Here is a 21,110-nt window from a genome sequence, read left to right as displayed (position 1 = left end):
CCTCTAGGTACATGTGACCTTTTGACCTCTAGGTCACTTGACCCGCTATGAACTGACCTGAAAGGTTAATTCCTTGACCAGACATTTGTATAGTTTGTCATTTTCGTAACCTTTATATATAACTTTTTTCTCCGATTGTATCATGTAGAAACTAAACAGCCCATGTCATGAATTTGAATTTATGAAACTTGTTTGATTAGATTGTGTTGACGATAATGTAGAGGGAGGAATATTTGAATTTGCTCTCATTAACTCTATAAAAATTGCTAACAGCGAATATTAGTCACACACACACACACACACACACACACACACACACACACACACAAACGTGTTCTGATAAGCCCTGCACCTGATGGCTAGTGACCACCTTGTTCAGAGGAGGTGATAAACCATCATGACCACGAGAGAAATCATGTATGTTGGCCCACACTACTCTTTTTTTTAATCATTTCTCTTTAACGACTGCAAACGAGTCCAACCACAGTGTAATTACAGACGGCCAAATGGTCTCCCTGCTGTGTAATTGCCGTGATAAAATTGGCCTCTCCACCAGTGTGTGTGTGTGTGTGTGTGTGTGTGTGTGTGTGTATAGTCACACATCTACATAATCATGATGAGTGCCACATCATTATAGCCCTTATCTACCTCTCCACATACTTAGCATTATGAATGATATATGGGCCTCATAAACACCTATCACTAGGCTCACATAGTCACTACCAGCTAGCGACATAAGACCTCTTGGTGACCTTGTACTATCACTCATTATAAAGCGGCCATGATCATACCATCACCTCATAAAGAACCACACCCTCATGTCCCCTCACTCATTATAATGTTGTGACTGTCATTCACAATCATTTCTGATGTCTCTCATGTAGAACCTTACATCACTCATGAAATGCTCCTCATATTTGCCCCTCATGGTGAGCCCTAACTATCCCTCCTGCATTCACACACACGCACACACACACACACACAATCCGTTCAAGGACGTTCCCTTACGGGAAGTGTGAACGCTTCCTCATTGGTCGTATTTGTTTTCTGGCTCCGCCCCGTTCTCCTCAGCTTCAGCCAATCGGAAAACTTCCTCCAGAGGTCATCTCAGCTTGGGTTCCTTCTCAACCGCTCGTTGTTGTTACGCTCTCTCAAGAGGAAGTCAAGCTCGGCTTGGCCTTATGATCCCCATCCTCTTCCTATACCTTACTTAAGTCTCATGTTGTCGACGTATTGTCTCCACGTCACGAGTGTACACTGAAGATCAACATGGCTGGACGTTGTTTGTGTTTGTGAGTGAAGTTGGGATATGCCTTCGTCTGTTCTGACTCAGAGGCAACGGGGCATTGAATTATGGAGGGTTTTTTTAAGGGGATTGGTAGATATGTTGATGGTGGTTGTGGTGTGGACATGATAAGAAGAGGGAGGTGACTGGAGGAAGAATTTAGTCCCAACATTAACCTTCATATATATATATATATATATATATATATATATATATATATATATATATATATATATATATATATATATATATATATATATATATTCCTATGAGTCCACGGGGCTCATAGGAATATCTTGATCACGCGCAAAATTGTGATCCTTTCCAATATGTATATATATATATATATATATATATATATATATATATATATATATATATATATATGTATATGTTTTTGTATTTATTTGTCTTATGTTTTGTGTTAGCTGTCATGAGACGTTTCTTGCTGTGTGGAACCTTGCTTGTGTGTGTTGCTTGCAGTGCACAAGGAATTTGAACAGATTCTTCTGTGACTGCTTTATTGTCTTCTTCTTTACCATTAGGTATATGATGTCTGTCTCATTTTCTGGGGTTTTTTTTGGGTGGTGGGGTGTGGAGGGAGGGAAGGGCAGACGTGTCCTTTTGTTTACAGATTGGCTTGTCCCAGCTTTTGTTTCTGATCCGCTTTTACTTTCATCCTTTATTGTTAGGGTGTGATTAAACCGCGTCCCTCCCGTTGTCAAAGTGGTCCACCCCATCATTATTTTTCCCTCTCTCACTAAACCAAGCTGTACACTGCGGTGCTCCGCGTTGTATTTCGTGATTTTCCAGCTTCTTGGCAACTATAAATCCTCTTCATTTGGTGTAATTGCCTCTTCCTGTAAAATCCAGCTGGCACGCGTGTCGGAGTTTATTGCTTGTGTTTTCTCTCTCTCTCTCTCTCTCTCTCTCTCTCTCTCTCTCTCTCTCTCTCTCTCTCTCTCTCTCTCTCTCTCTCTCTCTCTCTCTCTCTCTCTCTCTCTCCGTCTCGGATCTTGAGAGCTGTGTCAAGCATTTGTGGGTTTATTGGTTTGGTTCTTAATTGGATGTTGTAGGTCTGGGCTGTTTACTGTGTCAATGGTATTTCATCTTCTTTATGAACCCTCGCGGTTCTCTGTGGTAAGGGTCGTTGTCTCCACGGCCGACATTTTGGCTCCGGTGAAGATCTGGTTCGCACTAAAGCTTAAAAGAGAAAAATTAGATTTTCTCTTGAGCGACTGCATTGATTTCGCTGAGTGCACCTGTTGGTCTATGGGTTCCTTATCCTTGTGTGGCGCCCATGTGGTCTGTCTCTTCCCCTCCCTTCGTCAGGCCCTACGAGGCGTGGTTCAACTTGAGGACTTTATCAACAAAGGAAACCCATCGCCTGAAGCAACCACCACCCCACCCCACTTTCCATCAAAGGTACGAACAAGCCACTACTGGAACATTATGTTTCTCTGTGACTTGGGAGACGAAAAGTTTGTGCTGTCAACTCCGTTATGATTACATTCAAAGTAAGGAAGCAGAAAAGTATTTAGCTCTATGAATGTAATGAATACAAATAGGAGGAGAGAAAGTCTGTCCACATAATAGAAAACACACACACACACACACACACACACACACACACACATATATATATATATATATATATATATATATATATATATATATATATATATATATATATATATATATATATATATATATCATGGAGGATGAATTGCCAGAGAGTATATGTAGTCACGCTGGGATGTAAAGAACTGTTTGTAAACCTCAGACTGACATTAATTGCTACTTTCTTTATATAAATCCCTCACTGTGTGTACAGTTGTATAGCCTAGTGATATGAATAGTTCCCAACTCGTCCCCTCCGGTCTAATAGAGTTGAGCCAGAGTGAAAAATAAGAATTAGAATTATCATTTCAGATGCGATTCATATGAACTCTTCTCTGAAAGAGTTAATCTGTTAAGACATATCTCGCATTCGCTTCCCTTGGGACCCGCTGGGGGACAAGTTAATGAGCATCGCTGCAGTATTTCCAGGAATGTCATGAATATGTGGCAGGGAAGAACGTGGTAAACTATTGCCTGGGCTCAGCCTCGCGCCTGTTAAGATGGTTGAAGAAAACCCCCGGCTATATCTTTCCATGAAGGGAAGATGATATATCTAGGAAGTTTATTGTCTTTATTTTGTGATAATACTTCCTTGTGTGTTCCAAGGTCCTCTCTGTTTCCCTTCGTAATGATCTGAAACAGATATCCAAACACTCAACGCGGTAATTACCATCTCACAGTAATTACAATCTTCATCCCCAACCTAAAGGTCTTTTGACCACAATGTTATTTCTACTACTTTCAAATGGACATATCCACACCCGACTGTATCCCGACCTCACAACGCCATCTGTGGCGCTTTGAGGGAGCTTAGGGGTCATCCCTACGTGGTTTCTTTATTGGCTTTTCCCCCTGGGATAGATATTGCCTCGCTGGCTGGGATGCCTCATGCTGCGCTGAACGCATAGCAGATCATGGCAGAGATATCATAGTATTTGGTCTGGTGGCGATTTCTACTCTACGACTCGCCCTCTGTTCCATCCTCCCTCATCGATATGGGTGGAACTTTTTTTTTGGTCGCGTCCCTCGACATCCCCAAAAGCCTTTGATAGGGTATGGAATACACCTTTGCTTTCCAATCTCCCGCTGTTCAGTATCGAAACACCACAATTCAACTCTGTGATATCGTGAACTGTGTTTGGCAAATCCATTTCCTCCGCTGTATCCTGCTGGCTCCACATAATCATCGCATTTTCCGCGCCCTTCAAAAATCGGCGGTGTTGCATACGTGCCGGAATTATTTTTTTTTTTTTTTCACTGAAGCAGATACTGTATTTTTGAAGTGATTTTATTCGACCAAGTATTGTGGAGTGCTGCTCTTGACATCGAAGGTGACTCTTCCCTTCACCTCTATATGTTAACGAGAGTGGAACCACAAGCCTTCCGTTTCATTAACTCTCCGAGAAAAAAGACTCTCTTCAACCATCCCAGCCTGCAGGGCGATGTTGCTGCTGCTGCTACTCTCTCTCTCTCTCTCTCTCTCTCTCTCTCTCTCTCTCTCTCTCTCTCTCTCTCTCTCTCTCTCTCTCTCTCTCTCACAGGAATTATTTTGGCCACTGCCAAGATTCGGACCTGAGGAACGCATTTGGTGCTGTTTCCCACAGTTTCTGTGAGAAGGCCTGGAACTCGAGCATTGACCGTTTTGACAGGATATCTAAACCGTGCAGTTCTCTTTACTATTTCACCTTTCCTTCTTTCTTTAACCTTTCTACGTTTAAGAATCAGGTCTTTAAACACCTACGGAACCCTGATTTAACTCCTTTGTCATTTACGTTATTCCTTGTACCGAAGTGGCCTTTGATTAGGACATATTCTGCCTGCGTCTTGTCGGTCACTATGAAATATAAGAACGAGAACAATTAATACCTTCTTAATCTTTACTGTGCCAATAGTACCCTTGGCCTGTAATGAGAAGGCTCAATGTTGCAAGACCATATAATCGTTTCATTAAATTTACCTCACAGAGCAATAGCTTATCATCTTTCGTCGTACAGTAATAAAAGGTCATCATCTTGCGTCGCACAGTAATGAAATGGTTATCAAGATATCGTAAGAAACTCATAAAGAAATAGATCCATTGATAATTACACGAGAGAGAACAAGAGGTACAGAGGTTATTCTAAAGATTAAGACAGCAGTTTTTCTCTCATGAAGGAAATGTTATGTACCCCTCCACCTCCTCCTCTTCCTCCTCCTCCTCCTCCTTCTCCTCCTCCTCCTCCTCCTCCTCCTCCTCTTGCTCCTCCTCCTCCTCCTCCTCCTCTTCCTCCTCTTTATGAAGAAGTGGTGATTATACACCGCTGCAGAGCGCAGGCGCAGTATTGATCTGCATTACCCCCCCACCCCCTGGCTCACCTCGTAAGCCATGGATACGAAGATTGAATCCCAGAAGGGAAAGCAATTTAGTTCATTGTGTTAAAAAAAAAAAGGAAAAAAGATAGAATCGCTTATACGAGAAAAATACAACATGTTTATCCAAGATAATACAACTGTTTTTACAAGAGAATACAACTGTTCATACAAGATAATACAGCTGTTGGTACACGAGAAGCGAATGAGGATGTTGAGACGAGAGAAAATGACATTGCCGATGGCGAAATGATTTCAAAAACAGACCATCCTCTTGCCACACTATCCTTCTCACTGTCCTCGGGGTTCCTACACTCACCATCGCATCCTTTAGTCCTTCTCACACTCCTACAGACACCGCTCCACCGGCGGTAAAAGCTCCCGGCACTTAGAACCGAATGAATATTAATAAGGTGTCCAGTGTTCGTCAAGACTACGTGAAACTTATTCGCACCGTGTTCGAATACGCGGGTCGAAACGTGATGGCTGCAGTTATTCGAATCATGTGTAGCACAAGGAAGACATAAGCTCAGAGCTTGTTTCATTGTTTGTGTGTGTGTGTGTGTGTGTGTGTGTGTGTGTGTGTGAACTAACATTCTGCTACCCGCAAATTTTTTTCTTAAGTTATTGTCAATACTTCAGCTTTCATCGCCACATCCGATATTTTATCCCAGCTTGACTTCACTTAAGCTTTACTTGGTTCCAGTGCCCCTTCACCTGAGCTCTCCTTCACCCCGTCTTTCCTGTACACTTGCTTTCCTTCGCCCAAGCTTTCCTATACACCAGCTTTCCTTCTTCCCAGCTTTGCTAAGCTCCAGCTCTCTTTCACCCCCAGCTTTCCTTAGCCGTATTCACCTTTAAAGTTTCTGTGTCTCTTTCTCATCACAGGTTTGGTTTCCGAGGCCTCACTGAGTCAAGTTTTTTCTTCCTCCCCTCCACAGCTTACACTCCCCAGATCTTCTTCACCCCATCTCCCTCCCCATTCCAGTCCTTCCTTCATAGCTCACCTTCACGTCAGATCTCCATTGCCCCAGCCTTCTGTATTATCTCTCTCTCTCTCTCTCTCTCTCTCTCTCTCTCTCTCTCTCTCTCTCTCTCTCTCTCTCTCTCTCTCTCTCTCTCTCCTACAAACCTACCGTAAACTTCAAAGTTTGCCTACCTGCCACTCACCTACAGCAAACTTAAAAGTTTGCCCACCACACACCTACAGTAACTTCAAAGTCTACCACCACTTTACTTCTTATTTCTGTTGGGGGCTTCCTCACCACGTAGTAAAAACACCTAGGGAAGCTTTGTATATCTATAATTTCAAACGCCCAAGTGTCCTTATCTGAAAGGTCAGCATTCCCAAACTTGTGAGAACTCAATGTTAATGGCCGGGTTGGGGGATGGGATGGGATCGACGTGTGTCCACCTCTTTGAGACGCAGGTGTGGATTACTGAGACTAAAAGATTACAGAGGGAGGCTGTGTCCAACGAAGAAATTGGTGTGGACGTGAAGTCAGTGATCGGAATCAGCCCCAGCGTAAGAATGAGAAATGAGACTGTTAGTGGCAGCAACCTGCTTCTTTTTATTTTTGGAGTCGTGAATAGTGTTCGTCCCTGGACTGTCGAGGAATTCCCTACCTTGTAAACTTTGGTATCGAGACTTTGGTAAAGATTCAAAGTATTGTTTAATTCAAAGTGTCCTAAGTGGTAAGCTCAAGACTCGAGAAAATCTTGTACGGAATTAAACGACTTCATTTTCTTATTTTTTCATCCTCTTATTTCGTCAAGGTACTGGTGTGTGTGTGTGTGTGTGTGTGTGTGTGTGTGTGTGTGTGTGTGTGTGAGTGTCCAGTACTGTACGAACTCACACTCTCCCCGCGTCTTCGTGTTTATCTTTATATGCGTAAACCAACACACAAAGGATAGTAACAAATGCCTTCTTATCAGTTGTCGCATGAGGATCACGCGCCACCCATTGAAGAGCTTATAAATATTTATTTTTCCCAAAACTATATTCGTAAATTTCACATTTCCCAGAGCACAGCCAGCACCATGCCCTGGCTGTGAAATGGTGTCTGTTGGGGTGGAACGCACGCTCTTGTCCTCTCTCTCTCTCTCTCTCTCTCTCTCTCTCTCTCTCTCTCTCTCTCTCTCTCTCTCTCTATCTCTCTCTCTCTCTCTCTCTCTCTCTCAGAATATTTTCTACACCCCCATATTTTCGTAAATGCGTTTGCAGAAAAATCTTATTACAAATAATAAAATCGAATTATGTATATATATATATATATATATATATATATATATATATATATATATATATATATATATATATATACAACTTGACAATACTTCAGTAACTGACACCCGCACGTAATTCATATTTGTCGAGCGGGATGCAAGAAAATAAAATACACATAGCCTGAAAGATATGATTAATAACATTTCCACGTAAAATTACACAGGCTTAGTTCTCAGTTCAAAACGTTTTCAGGGAAAGAGGATATACACGCTGGGTCATTTTTTTTTTTACCCTCTCGACTTTGTTAAAGCTTTGGACAAAGCGACCTCCAGGCTTTTTAACAGGTACAGTAGCGAACTAGGATAGCAAAAGTAAACGAGCGAGGAAAACGAAGTGAAGAATTTTCTTTTTGTTCCCCCCAGTACAAGGTTATTGAATATGGCATCAGATAGAACCGTGTTAAAGAAAGGAGGAGGTTTTTCGCTGGCGTACCGCAAGGAGAAGTTTTAGTCTCCATGGTCCCTTTTTTTTTATGATAATGATGACAGACACGGACAGAGGAGTGAGAAGAAAGTATAGTTAGGTGTAATGTAGTTGACATGAGACTAGCAAAATGATAAGATAGTTGACATGGGAATGAGGAGAGTGATAGGATAGCTGACACGAGAGTGAGTAGTACAATTGATCAGCTGATACGAGACAGAGTAAAGTGATTGAATCAAAATATACAGAACGATAATGCAAAATAAGATCTCCTCAACCCTCAGTCTGATAGTCTTGTGCTACTGACTCCTTGAAAAACGTAAGTTAAGGCTTAACATAAATTTTTTGTACCCTACAATCATTAATTCCATCCTTATCTCCGCGTGGTGGATTATGTACATACCGCCTCTCGTATTGATACCGTGACTCACTGACATCCAAACTTTTCGAAAGGGCTTCGCCTCTTTTTACCGTTGCAAAGCTCAGTTGATGCGCCAGGTGAAACCAATTGATTGCCTTCATTTGCACCGCCACTCCGTGCATAAGATGATGCAGCCATCAACAACCGTTCCTTACTTTGTCTCGTTCGTATCTTCCTCTGAAATGTATCCTGGTACTTAGCAAGTGTCTCACTGCGTCTTTCCCTCTCTCTCCTCAACCTGTCTTTCTCTCCTCATTCTAACTTCAACGATCCTGTTATGTATCTCTCTGGCCTATATGCTCTGCGCGGCCAATACCATCCTCACAAAAACTTTCGTCTGTGTGCATTATAGATGACGCCTCATATTACTTCACACTCACCATTGTTTTCATACACAGCTCCAACTCTTTTGCCTTTGCTCGACTTTACTCCCGGCTGAATCTTCTTCACTACCTTTTGAGCTGAGGTCTGATCCTTATCCCTTATGCTAGGCTTGTCCACAATGCTAACCAGTGGCTACAAGTGGCGAATTAGTGACTCGCTCGTGACCAGTTTGTACCATCATGCATGCTAGGTATAGTGTGCAAAACCGCCGCTAGGGGGCTGGCCTTTTATCTTGCCATGTTCCTCAGTTTGCTGCCTCAGTGCACCGTTGGTCGTTCAGTGCGACGCACAGGGACCACTTGGCTCCCACAAGCAAGCCCTCGCGTTCAAGGCTCGCCGGTCGGTCGGTCGGTGCTTCCCTTAAAAGACAATGTCATTTCAAGATCGCAGCCGACTCCCTGTGGATGTGTTGACGTCCCAGGGATAACGAAGGTTACTTCACAAAGTACGGCACTTGAGAGAGACTGCAGCGAACACACACACTCACAACACACTTTTCTGGACAATTTCCTCTTGTATTTGACGATTCCAACGGTAATACAGTCCCCATTTCTTCACCTCCGCCACCTCCTCGCTTCCATTTCAAGTGACGCATCGTCCGTGAAGACGATGAATAACTGTGGTGACAACTAAAAACCATGAGGAACACCAGTGTTTATTTCAAACCATTCATAGCATCAATTCCACTCACATACATTCCGCAATGGTGTTTGTGGTAAGCATTTTGTAGCGCTGAAAAGTCATCCATACACATTTAGTAGTGTCAAAGACATACACACTTTAGCGTGTCTGAGATTCCTGGAGAGATAGTCTATTTTTAATGCTATGAAAAGGTAAGGCCACCAAATGGAAATTGAGTCAGATGACGTCATCGTAGACGCAAAATCCTTGCTTATTGGTGTAATTGCTACCTCTCTTGGTGCCTGTGGGAAGGTTATACTGGTACTGGTGACATTAAATTAGTCACCAGTCTCTCTTGGTGCAAGTGGAAAGCTTGCATTATATAACATATGATATAATAATATAACAGAAGAAACGGTTGACGATGATGATTATGATAATCATTACCAACTAATTTTTTCATCATATTATATAATCATATTATATTACATTGTCATATTATACTACTATATTATATATATCATATTATATCAGATCCTTACATCTCACCTGAGTTACGTTCTCAATGACCCTCTCTTCCTGAATCTGATATCTTTCAATCGTTATTTTCATTCTCTCTCTCTTTTTCCCTCCACCCTCAGTAAAAGCGAAAAATATCAGGAAGAGCTTATTGCAGCTATATATTGATCGCTGGCAGAGTTTCGGACCCTAAGACTCTCAGTTGGGAGGGTGTGTGTGTGTGTGAGAGAGAGAGAGAGAGAGAGAGAGAGAGAGAGAGATCGGCGGGAAAAGTGAGTGTGTGTGTGTGTGTGTGTGTGTGTGTGTGTGTGTGCGCGTTCGCTACCGTCTCTCTCTCTCTCTCTCTCTCTCTCTCTCTCTCTCTCTCTCTCTCTCTCTCTCTCTCTCTCTCTCTCTCTCTCTCCTCGCTGATGACACCGAAGTGGCTTTCATATGCAGTAATTTGTGAAGTAATCCAGGTTATTGCGAGGTCGTAAACACATCCACAGAGAGCCGACTGCAATCTTGAAGTCATTTCGTCTCCTAGGGGAACCGCCGAGCGGCATAGGACTGCCATTGCCGCCTCCATGTGGGTAAGTGTTAGAGTGAAGGGAGGGAGGGAGGGAGGGAAAGCCATACTCGACAGTGGGTTAATGTTAGACTGAGGGGGAGGAGTGCCCATGCTTGTCACACCCACATGATGAAGGACACTTGGGTGTATGATAACTTTACGTGGGCCAAAGATACGTATGGAGGCTCCCCAGGGATTGCGTCTGAATTAGGTTCGTCCTCTTTGTTCCATTGAGGAGCATTATAGATGGGGAATCGTCTTAATGTCGCCACTCAATATGTCTATAAAAGTCCCCATGACTGAAATGTCAATAACTAAAGGACATCACTCAGAGCAACAGCTCCGCCAGCCGGGTATAACCATGGTATAAGGGAATATACAAGTCTCAGTGGCTCTGTGTGTGTGTAAAGGAACTGTGAAATGAGGACGTAACATACTTCGACAGAGGAAGCGCCAGTGTAACTTTGGTGTTAACCTGTTGGTAATGAGGAGACCTTACTGCCAGGTGATGATGTCTGGGGGATGTTTGGTCCAGCGTGTGGCTGTTCTGTGTTGTCCGCAGGAGGTCTGCAAAGCTTCTGTGTTCAGAGGAAATGTTTGTATGCAAATATGTCCTCGTCTGAAAGTCGCTCATGAGCGTCATCTGTTGTCTGTGAATTTTCATCACACTCGGTGATATTTCCTTTTTATGCCGTTTTTCTTTTGATGTGATTGTGTGTGTGTGTGTGTGTGTGTGTGTGTGTGTGTGTGTGTGTGTGTCAATGAATTAAGGCCAGTTATCTGATTTAATGAATTAGGATTAGATGTAAAAGAAAAAAAAATCACAAAAGCATGTCTCTACAGCAAAGCCCTCCTGTGCTGGACGTCTTACAGGGAAGAATGACCACAGGCTTGAGGTCACGTCATACGTGACAAAGACAGATGAAGAAATTTGTCTGGCTCTTGTTTTGCCCAGCTGGCAATATCTGAGGAACGAACTTCATCAAACCGGTTTAGAAGTTTTGAGATAAAGCCACAAAAGAGTGTTGGGCACGATTTTTCATGCGATTGAATAGACTCAATGAGATCCGGACCTTAGGTTTGCAAGGCGCTTAGAATCCGAACGTATCCAGGGGTACATCACGAACATACATATACCTTTCACTATGACAGTTGAATTTTACGTAATTAGCTCAAGCTCTGGCGAGAAAGTGGCAGTCTGTAGCGATACGTTCAACAGTCACAAATGACTTGATGAGACAAAACCGGGGAGAAAAATGATTGATATACGATTCGAATGAGGAATCTTTTCCAAGAAGTAGAATGAGTGCTGTGACACCGTTTGCGTAATAGAAAGTTATCTTTCAGTCGTTGGCAGTGAGGTACTATCCATTTCTGTCTGTTTCTCATGTCCGGATCCTCGTCAGCATCAGGCTGGAGGAGGAAGGAATGCTATTAGATAATATAATTACCTATCATGAGGTTAAATTATCCACCAATGATTGTCGTAAATCCTTCCTCATTACCGCCACAAGCATGGGCCCTGAGCCATCTCTACCACAGTGAAGTAGAACAGCCCTGAAGACTCATTGCCATGAGGGTCTCCTCAACCACCACACTCATGAATCAGAACAGCCCTGAAGACCCATTGCCATGAGGGTCTCCTCAACCACCTCACTCATGAATCTGAACAGTCCTGAAGACCCATTGCCATGAGGCACCACGAGTCATCATCTCCTGTATCGATCATCAGTAGCCGGCGTTACCACGGGGTGGAGGGAGGGAGGGTTCACGCCGGTCACCCTCCAGGGAATAGAGAGTAAAGATGAAGTACCGCTTGTTTGCTCGAAGCGTCAGTGTTAACGCCTCTCCTCACACCCAACTTCTGATGCCATGAAGAAGTTCGCGTCAAGCCTCCGCCGCTCCTGCAAGCTATATATATATATATATATGCCTTCAGACCCAACAAAGGGATCTATAGATTTCTATAGAGCCCCTTCTATAGATTAGATTTTCCTATAGTCTTTCTTGAAACTTAATGTGATCATTATGATGCATAGAAAGGGTACGTGAGAGTGAGCATGGTGAAGGTGGTGGGCCCAAGGATTTGAAGCTGGGAAAAACACCTTTTGCAATAATTCTTGTAAATGAATGACAGCCCAAGTATGAAGTTTTTACTCTGCAGTTTATAAGACAATCTAAAGCCATCATCTCAGGCATAGAAGCTACATAGAACAAATTAGATCACTTTCATGCAAAGAGAAAAAGGTTCACAAACCTATGTTGCATTTAGAATTTGAATCGACAGTCTGTACAACAGGACGAGACCATGGGATGGAAACACCTGCCATGTCTCCCATGATCCTTCATGGATGAGAAACGAGACGTCACATGAAGATTGCTGGAGGTCTGGACCCCACCAGACCCATCCTGCAAATGAGAGAGGAAGACGCGACGTCAGTTACGGATTTTGACAAGGAAGACTGCTGGAGTGTGTGGAGTGGAGGCGTATGTACCCAGAGAGATGAGAATCCCTTGAAAAATTGATAAGGTAATCACTTGGATGTCTAAGAACAGTATCTGTCTTAAAGAAAAAGATAAAAAAAAAAGATGAATTAGCCTATATTTCAAAAGAATAATCAACGTAACTAACTGATAAAGGGAGAATATCTAATGTATTATCCGAGATCCTTTGATAAGATCGTGTTAAACACGGTAGTCGATTATAGGTGGATGATGGAGTCATATAGATATGCTACACCTAGGTAAGTCAAGGATCCGAAACAAGGCCCAATGGGTGTGGAGGAGAGCAAGGAGGTGGCGTTGCCTGCAGATGAGCGCGAGGTGTTTTGAAAGGTTCAGCTTACCCTGCAAGACTAAGTCACATTTACGGGGTCTGACAGAGGATATTGGTGGCCAAAGTATGAAGCCTTGCTGAAGACAGTGAGGTTCTCTCTCTCTCTCTCTCTCTCTCTCTCTCTCTCTCTCTCTCTCTCTCTCTCTCTCTCTCTCTCTCTCTCAGTACTTTGCCGGTCGTTGTAGTACAGTGCCAGTCGTTGTAGTACGCTACCGACCGTCATTGTATTTCGTACTCGAAATTTCCACTCCCAAATCAACATTATATATGTATGACAAGGACCCCCGAGTCTATACCACACGTATGATATCTTCCCCTAATTATATATCTCACGTTTAATACGCATTTCCCCAGTGGGTACTCATGCGTATAATATGGACGCCCCTGTGTACACAATGCAGTGAATCTATCTACGCCCTCAGTCTACGCTGTGTTTGATATGTGCTCCCTTAAAGTACATATGAGTATATTATCTACTCCACAGTCTACGATATATGTGTAATATGTACACTCCTAGCGTATATATGAGTGTGATATCTACTCCACAGTCTACGATATATGTGTAATATGTACACTCCTATCGTATATATGAGTGTAATATCTACTCCACGGTCTACGTTATATGTGTAATATGTACACTCCTAGCGTATATATGAGTATTATATCTACTCCTCAGTCTACGTTATATGCTTAATATGTCCTCCCCTAACGAATATATAATACCACCTCCCCCTGTCTATATGCTTAGTATACTGCTTAGTATACTCTCCCAGCGTATATCATAAATTTGATATCTTCTCCTGCCCCCTCGTCTATATGTTTGATATACTTTCTCGGTAGGTTTGAGAGGCATAGTATAACAACACTCGCATGATTAGATATATAGAAAGTTTCTTTTGAGTTCGTATGTTGAGAAACAGTTTAGAAATAGATTTTAGTGTATAGGGAGTTTCACTGGAGTTCGTAAATTGAGAAACGGTTTAGAAATAGATTTAGTGTACAGGGAGTTTCACTGGAGTTCGTACGTTGAGAAACGATTTAGAAATAGATTTAGTGTATAGGGAGTTTCATTGGAGTTCGTACGTTGAGAAACGATTTAGAAATAGATTTAGTGTATAGGGAGTTTCATTGGAGTTCGTATGTTGAGAGACGGTTTAGAAATAGATTTAGAATCACCTGTGTCATCGTACCTCTCCCATTTTGACCGTCGTTAGCAAGGTGGTCATCACGACTCGCTCACCCACTTCGCTGGTTTGCTCAACGCGGCAGTTTGAGGAGCGCCCCCCCCCCCCCCCCCCCCCCCCCGCTTTAAAGACAAGTTGCCAACACGTCACTAATGAAATAAGTTTTCGTGTTTGTTTTTCCATCTCTTGATATGATGTAATGTCATTATCATCTTATAGGGCGCCTTTGGGGGTTATTTAGGAGGAGTTTTTTGGGTTTTTTTACATTTCATTAGTCGTCTGTAATTGATCGTGTTGTGTTTTGAAAAGTTATCCTGTGTAGCAATGGAGGGTGGTAGTACCGTCAACTGTCGTCAGGGGCATATAGTGTGTGGTTGGTCACTGTGAGTGCGAGGTGGCGGACCCTTCTCTCTCTCTCTCTCTCTCTCTCTCTCTCTCTCTCTCTCTCTCTCTCTCTCTTCGTAAACAACTGACGCCGTGTTTTCTTCCGCGAAGTGTTCCCGGTGCCCGCGGGATGTTGCGCGTGCGCGTTGGCTAATAGGTGATAACGTTGTTTTCGTAAGAGCTACAGAACACGGAGGAGTGAGGAGGTGTCCAGCGTCGATAACGCAAGGACGGAGTGTTCCAAGACGACGGCTGGCTTACGAAGGATCGAGGTAAGGATTTTCGACTGTTGCCGTTCAAATGTACCATTCGACGTTGACGATAGGCTGTGATAGAAAACGGGGCGACGGCGGCGGTGTTGGGGGTGGGGGGGGGGGGGGGGGGGGGGTGAAGACTTTATTATGTTAAGGTAAATTGCTAGTCCACGATTGTTTGCGTTGCAGATGTGCCGTCTCAGGTACTTCATATAATATATGCGCCGTTCTGTAAAGTACTTTAATATAATATATGCAACTGTTTTTTTTGGATACTGGTGAAAAATGTTGACGGACAGGCCTCTCATATATGATGAAATGATTGTAAATGTACCAATAGCCCGCCTCTGTGAGAGTGGTCGATCGTAATGATAAGCTGCTTTGGCCAAAGGTAATTTAACAAATGAGCCTCACCTGGGTTGTTTAGGTGTTCTCAACATATATATATATATATATATATATATATATATATATATATATATATATATATATATATATATATATAGGGATAGGGGAGAAAGAATACTTCCCACGTATTCCCTGCGTGTCGTAGAAGGCGACTAAAAGGGGAGGGAGCGTGGGGCTGGAAATCCTCCCCTCTCGTTTTTTTTTTTTTAATTTTCCAAAAGAAGGAACAGAGAAGGGGGTCAGGTGAGGATATTCCCTCAAAGGCCCAGTCCTCTGTTCTTAACGCTACCTCGCTATCGCGGGAAATGGCGAATAGTGTGAAAGAAAAGAAAGAATATATATATATATATATATATATATATATATATATATATATATATATATATATATATATATATATAATCAGTATACGGTGGGAGCAGGTTTTTTTTCTAATACATATAGAACTAAATACGACAGTTGCTCTGGGCCGTTTTTTTTTTTTTTTTGCTCTAGACAAAGAACCAGCTGTTCTAAGTAGAGTGCCAGCTGTTTTGGGTATATAGCCAGCTGTTCTAGGTACGTTGGTGGATGTTTTAGGTACAGGGTTGGATGTTGTCTTTAAAGATCTGATTGTCTTTATACCTCATTGGTCCACTTTTGCCACACACAAACACAAACAAAATCACCAGCGTTATTATTATTATTATTATTATTATTATTATTATTAGTAGTAGTAGTAGTAGTAGTAGTAGTAGAAGTAGTTGTAGTATAGTTATTACTCTTATTATCAGTCTTATTATTACTGTTCATTGTTATTATCATTATTAGCATTATTGTTATTGTTATTATTATTGTTATTATTATTATTATTATTATTATCATTATTGTTATTATTATTTTAATCATTATTATTATTATTATTATTATTGTTGTTGTCGTTGTTATTATCACTATTATTATTATTATTATCAATATTGTCATTATTATTATTATTGTTATCATTGTTATCATTATCATAATCATTACTATAATTATCAATATTTTACTTGTCGTTCTTGTTGCTATTGTCATGAATAATATTATCATTATAACTTATCATTATCATAGTTAATAATCATTATCATCGTGAACGTGCAAGGGCCAAGCGTGAGGCCCCGTGCACGCCACGAGACTGACGAAGGCGAGTCTGTAACCTCATCCGACTTTTTACTGGAGCCCGTCGCACGTGGCTTCCCCCCACCCACCCATTACCCAGCCTTGCCATGCTGGGAAAATGAGTTTGGAGGGAGACTCAGAGGCAACGTTGTCTTTCAAAAGTTCCTTGCGAGCCTGGAGCATTACCGGGTATTTTCAAATGAATGATTTGATGTCGTGAAGTCGTTTCTGCTGCTGGGGGGGGGGGGGGGAGAAAAGGTCGTAGAATCCCCCCAAACAGTTTAGATCCTGTTTATCTTGGCATTAAGCCAGTAATAATTGTATTGCCATGGAATACAAGGGGCTTCCTTAGTTATATAGGGAATCAACACGAAAGAGGAAGTTAAAGGCATTTATGTAACGATGGAATAAGAAATATGATACGTGTATATTAGTTAGTTCAACAAGTGTGAAACTCAGTTATGAAATTCGGTAGTTTAGTGGCTAGCGTTGTTGACAATGATTTCAAGCACGGACCCGCCCGGTTTCGAATTCTGGACGCGGTATTCGGCCCACAGTCAACCCAACTGTTTATCCTCCCTTAGAGGCTGGTTGACAGTATGGGAGACTTGTTAGGCAGGTTTGAGGAACAGACGAATGAAACTTCGAGGAGAAAATCTTCACTTGGCTCCTTGTTCTAAGATCCTGCATTTAGAAAATTGTAATACAAGAGTGGAGGATTCCCAGACCCAAGTCGCTTGCTATATATATATATATATATATATATATATATATATATATATATATATATATATATATATATTATATGGGTTGTATCCCCCGTCTTATATCAAGCGTTGATTGTGCATAATGATAACTTCGTCTATTCTTCCACTTTGAGACATTGTGACCCATTACCATCGTCTGGTCTAACCCATTGGTCGATATTGTTCATAAAAAAATGGGAAATTATTTGTGAGCAGCGGCTGTAGCCGGGAACTTAGAGGAACGCTGTTACCAAGCTAATTTACGTCGTAATGAAACGAAAATTCATTTAGTGTGGCAAATTGGTCTGTCGCGACTGAAGGTGGAGGGAGAGGGAGGGAAGGGACGAGTGCAGAACTAGAAGCTTTTGAGGGGATAATTCAGTGTGACGATTGGATTAGATTTGCACTAAGTAGGGCAATTAACCTCACGGGCTTTTAGATTAGGATAGAGTATTGTTGCTATACACCTTACCATTGAGGGATTGTTACATATCCCTCCACATCACGGTGTACCCGTAGCTGTGTGTGTGTGTGTGTGTGTGTGTGTGTGTGTGTGTGTGTGTTGTTTTGTAAGCCATCGTTTGATCTCACAGTGTGAGTTCCAGGCAGTTTGAGATCAACCTTCTTTTTTAAGGTAAGAGTGATATACAACGTATTGCACACTTCAGCACCTTGAAGTCGAGGCTTTGAACAGTCCAGTGATGGTTGATGTATGTCCTTTACGTCTTGTGAGTATAGGCCACGAGAACAGACACACACACACACACACAGTCTTTTGCCACCGACTTAAACACACAGTTTCTACGACGGTCGTGTTCGTCCTAAGCCTCTCGAAATCACTTTCTTAACCCCAATCCATACGTTTATAAACTATGAATATATTTGATTCGTATGGCAAAAACCTTCGGAAATAAATTTGCTGTTATTCGAGAACATATGATCTTTACTTTGATAAGTTCTTATCTTACCAAGTGCAGAGATAATGATCGGAAATCTTGAGGGTTCATTACAGACAAGGACTTAATTCATTAAAACTTGGTCCATTAACCCCATGAATTAGTCCATTAATTAGGAGTAACAGTGACTCGGTTCGAGATAATGAAGCTAAGGCTAAGACCTTAAGCCATTTTGGTCATCCGTATATGCAAGTGAAGGAACAGCTCAGGTTCCAAAACCTTTTTCCCTTAGGTTTGATAGAGTAATTCCGTTCCCTTAACTGTCAGAGAACACCTTGTCAATGTCCATCTACATGTTTAAATCACTCTATTGGCATTCAGTAATTCGACAAGGGGTCTGATGATTTTAATCCGTGAATATTGGAAAAATAAAAAAAGGAATAAAAATTGAAATCATTAAGTTCTTGTAAGTCATATTGTTTCAGGGAAGTTAAATAGGACTGAACATTCTCCAGTGGAACATCACTAATGAAACAAAAAAGGACTTAAATCCTGTAGTGGGAATCAATCCATCACTTATCGTAGCCTGACACAGAAAACTGATACGAAATCTCACATGACCCACCGAATGGAGACGGAGAGATGGTGAAACATTCAGAGCACTCTCTCTCTCTCTCTCTCTCTCTCTCTCTCTCTCTCTCTCTCTCTCTCTCTCTCTCTCTCTCTCTCTCTCTCGCTTAACGATTCTCGTCAAGGGCCTCAAGACGAAACCGTTCGTTTGTAACGAGCCTGATTGACTTCTTTCCGCAGTGTGAGAGCGAAGCGGGTTGATGCCTTACTATGATCCCAGGAGGTCATGTGCCGTTTGATAGAACCCTCACAAAGATTTCTAACACAGTTTCACCTCACAGTGGATGGGAATAGTGGCTGATTGGCCATGAATAGAGAATAATGATTAAAGTTCAAATCTCGTAAGGGCACAACGTACCGAAATAGAAGCCGAACATTGAGAATCAAGTCTCCGAGAAGTGTACTTAAAGCTTCACACACACACACACACACACACACACACACACACACACACACACACACACACTATATTCCCAACAATTGCATTGCGTTGTCATCCTGAACTGAAGACGTCAAACCAAAAAAATCTTCCCCTAACTCCTTCCCGTTATTTCTGTTTGTCCTGGACGTAATATACATTCCGCTGACGTCCCTGTCGCTCAGTTTGAAAGGTAATGCTATATGATTTTCCTCTTTGTAGACACCAGTAACGAGGGGTTGTGTGTGTGTGTGCGCGTGTGTCATTATCCACTCTCCGCTCCTGCCGCCGCTGTAAACACGTATTCAGTTCACCGTTCGCTGACGCACTTCAGGTGTGTTTATGGTGCTGGAGATGGCTACTCCGAAGTCCATCTCTGGTTGATATTATAGATTCGGGTTCTCCTCTGCTCTCGTGTACTTCCGGGTCTCCGTATGTCCGTATTGGGGGGATAATCCAGTGTGCTTTTAGAAGGCAGTGTGTTGCCTTCATTTCAGGTTGATAATCTCATGTTGAGAATATTTTTTTTTCCTTCTTTTTTTTTTGGTATACATGTTCGTCGTTTCCCTCGTTTGTGAGGTGGCGCTAGGATACCTTCTTTGACTCGCATATACTGAAGTATTTCATGGAGTGTGAGCCGGGCATCAATGGTTTATGATATATATATATATATATATATATATACACTAAGGCTTCCATGAAAAAGTATGCAGAGCAATGTAAATGATAAATTAAACTCAGAATGCAGCAATGCACCAACAACATTAACTCTAATTTGTGTGACAAACAGATATAGTTCATCATCGGTGGGTGATTAATGTCTCCAACGAGGGCCTTGAGTGATAGCAATGTTGTCCGGCACTTCCCCTCTCTCTCTCTCTCTCTCTCTCTCTCTCTCTCTCTCTCTCTCTCTCTCTCTCTCTCTCTCTCTCTCTCTTGCTCTAGTGGCGCGGTGGTAGAGATGAGTCTCCCCCCTCCCTTCCTCCTCTCTCTCTCTCTCTCTCTCTCTCTCTCTCTCTATATATATATATATATATATATATATATATATATATATATATATATATATATATATATATATATATATATATGTATATATATTTAGGTTATTTTTCGCGGCCTACCAAACACATAATGTAATTTGAAGGCACGTGGCCTTTTCCTCCAACAACCCCCCACCTCCCCACCTTCCCTCCCTCGTCTATGTAATCATCCGTGAGATTATATTCATTATGGGATTAACCCCGACCCATACCACGCTGTCTGTGAATATAAGAGTGTGTTGCTCGGTTAATATTGGCTGAACTAGCATCATCCCCCCACACCCTTCCGGTGTTTCTGACGATTAGCTTTAGAAATAAACCCCGATGTTGTTTTGTTTATATTTATATATATAGTCAAGGGTGTTATTGATATTTAGTTTCAGGTAGATAATGCTCTCTTTGATGGCCACGTTTACTAAAGACACGGATGATCAGGTTCGCAAAGGAACTCAAAATGTTGATTAGTATGTGAGATGATTTTCGTGAGTAAGACCCCGTCTCTTTTTGACTCCATGTAGTGAAACATTTATGAGAGCGATTTTGAATTTTTGAAAAAAAAAAAGAAAAATTTTTGTACAGATTCTGTGATAAAAGGTTCCTATTTTGAAGTGACCATTAATTTTTAATCTTTAATTTTTTTTCTTCTGCGGTGAGTGGCTTCGCCTAAGCTACTCAATTTTAATGAGGCGAACTCACGGGTTGAAAGAGAAGTACT

At 41.9% G+C, this 21,110-nt stretch overlaps 1 protein-coding gene across 1 annotated transcript in view; it reads left to right on the top strand.

The window, feature by feature from the left end:
- Positions 1–21,110, top strand: part of LOC139753711 (neurotrimin-like) — a 518,149-nt gene that overhangs the window by 269,108 nt on the left and 227,931 nt on the right. The gene's annotated exons all lie outside the window — the stretch shown is intronic.

This window comes from Panulirus ornatus, chromosome 15 (genome assembly GCF_036320965.1).
Source record: "Panulirus ornatus isolate Po-2019 chromosome 15, ASM3632096v1, whole genome shotgun sequence".
Classification (NCBI taxonomy): Eukaryota; Metazoa; Arthropoda; class Malacostraca; order Decapoda; family Palinuridae; genus Panulirus; species Panulirus ornatus.
This window is presented reverse-complemented; position numbering and strand designations above follow the sequence as displayed.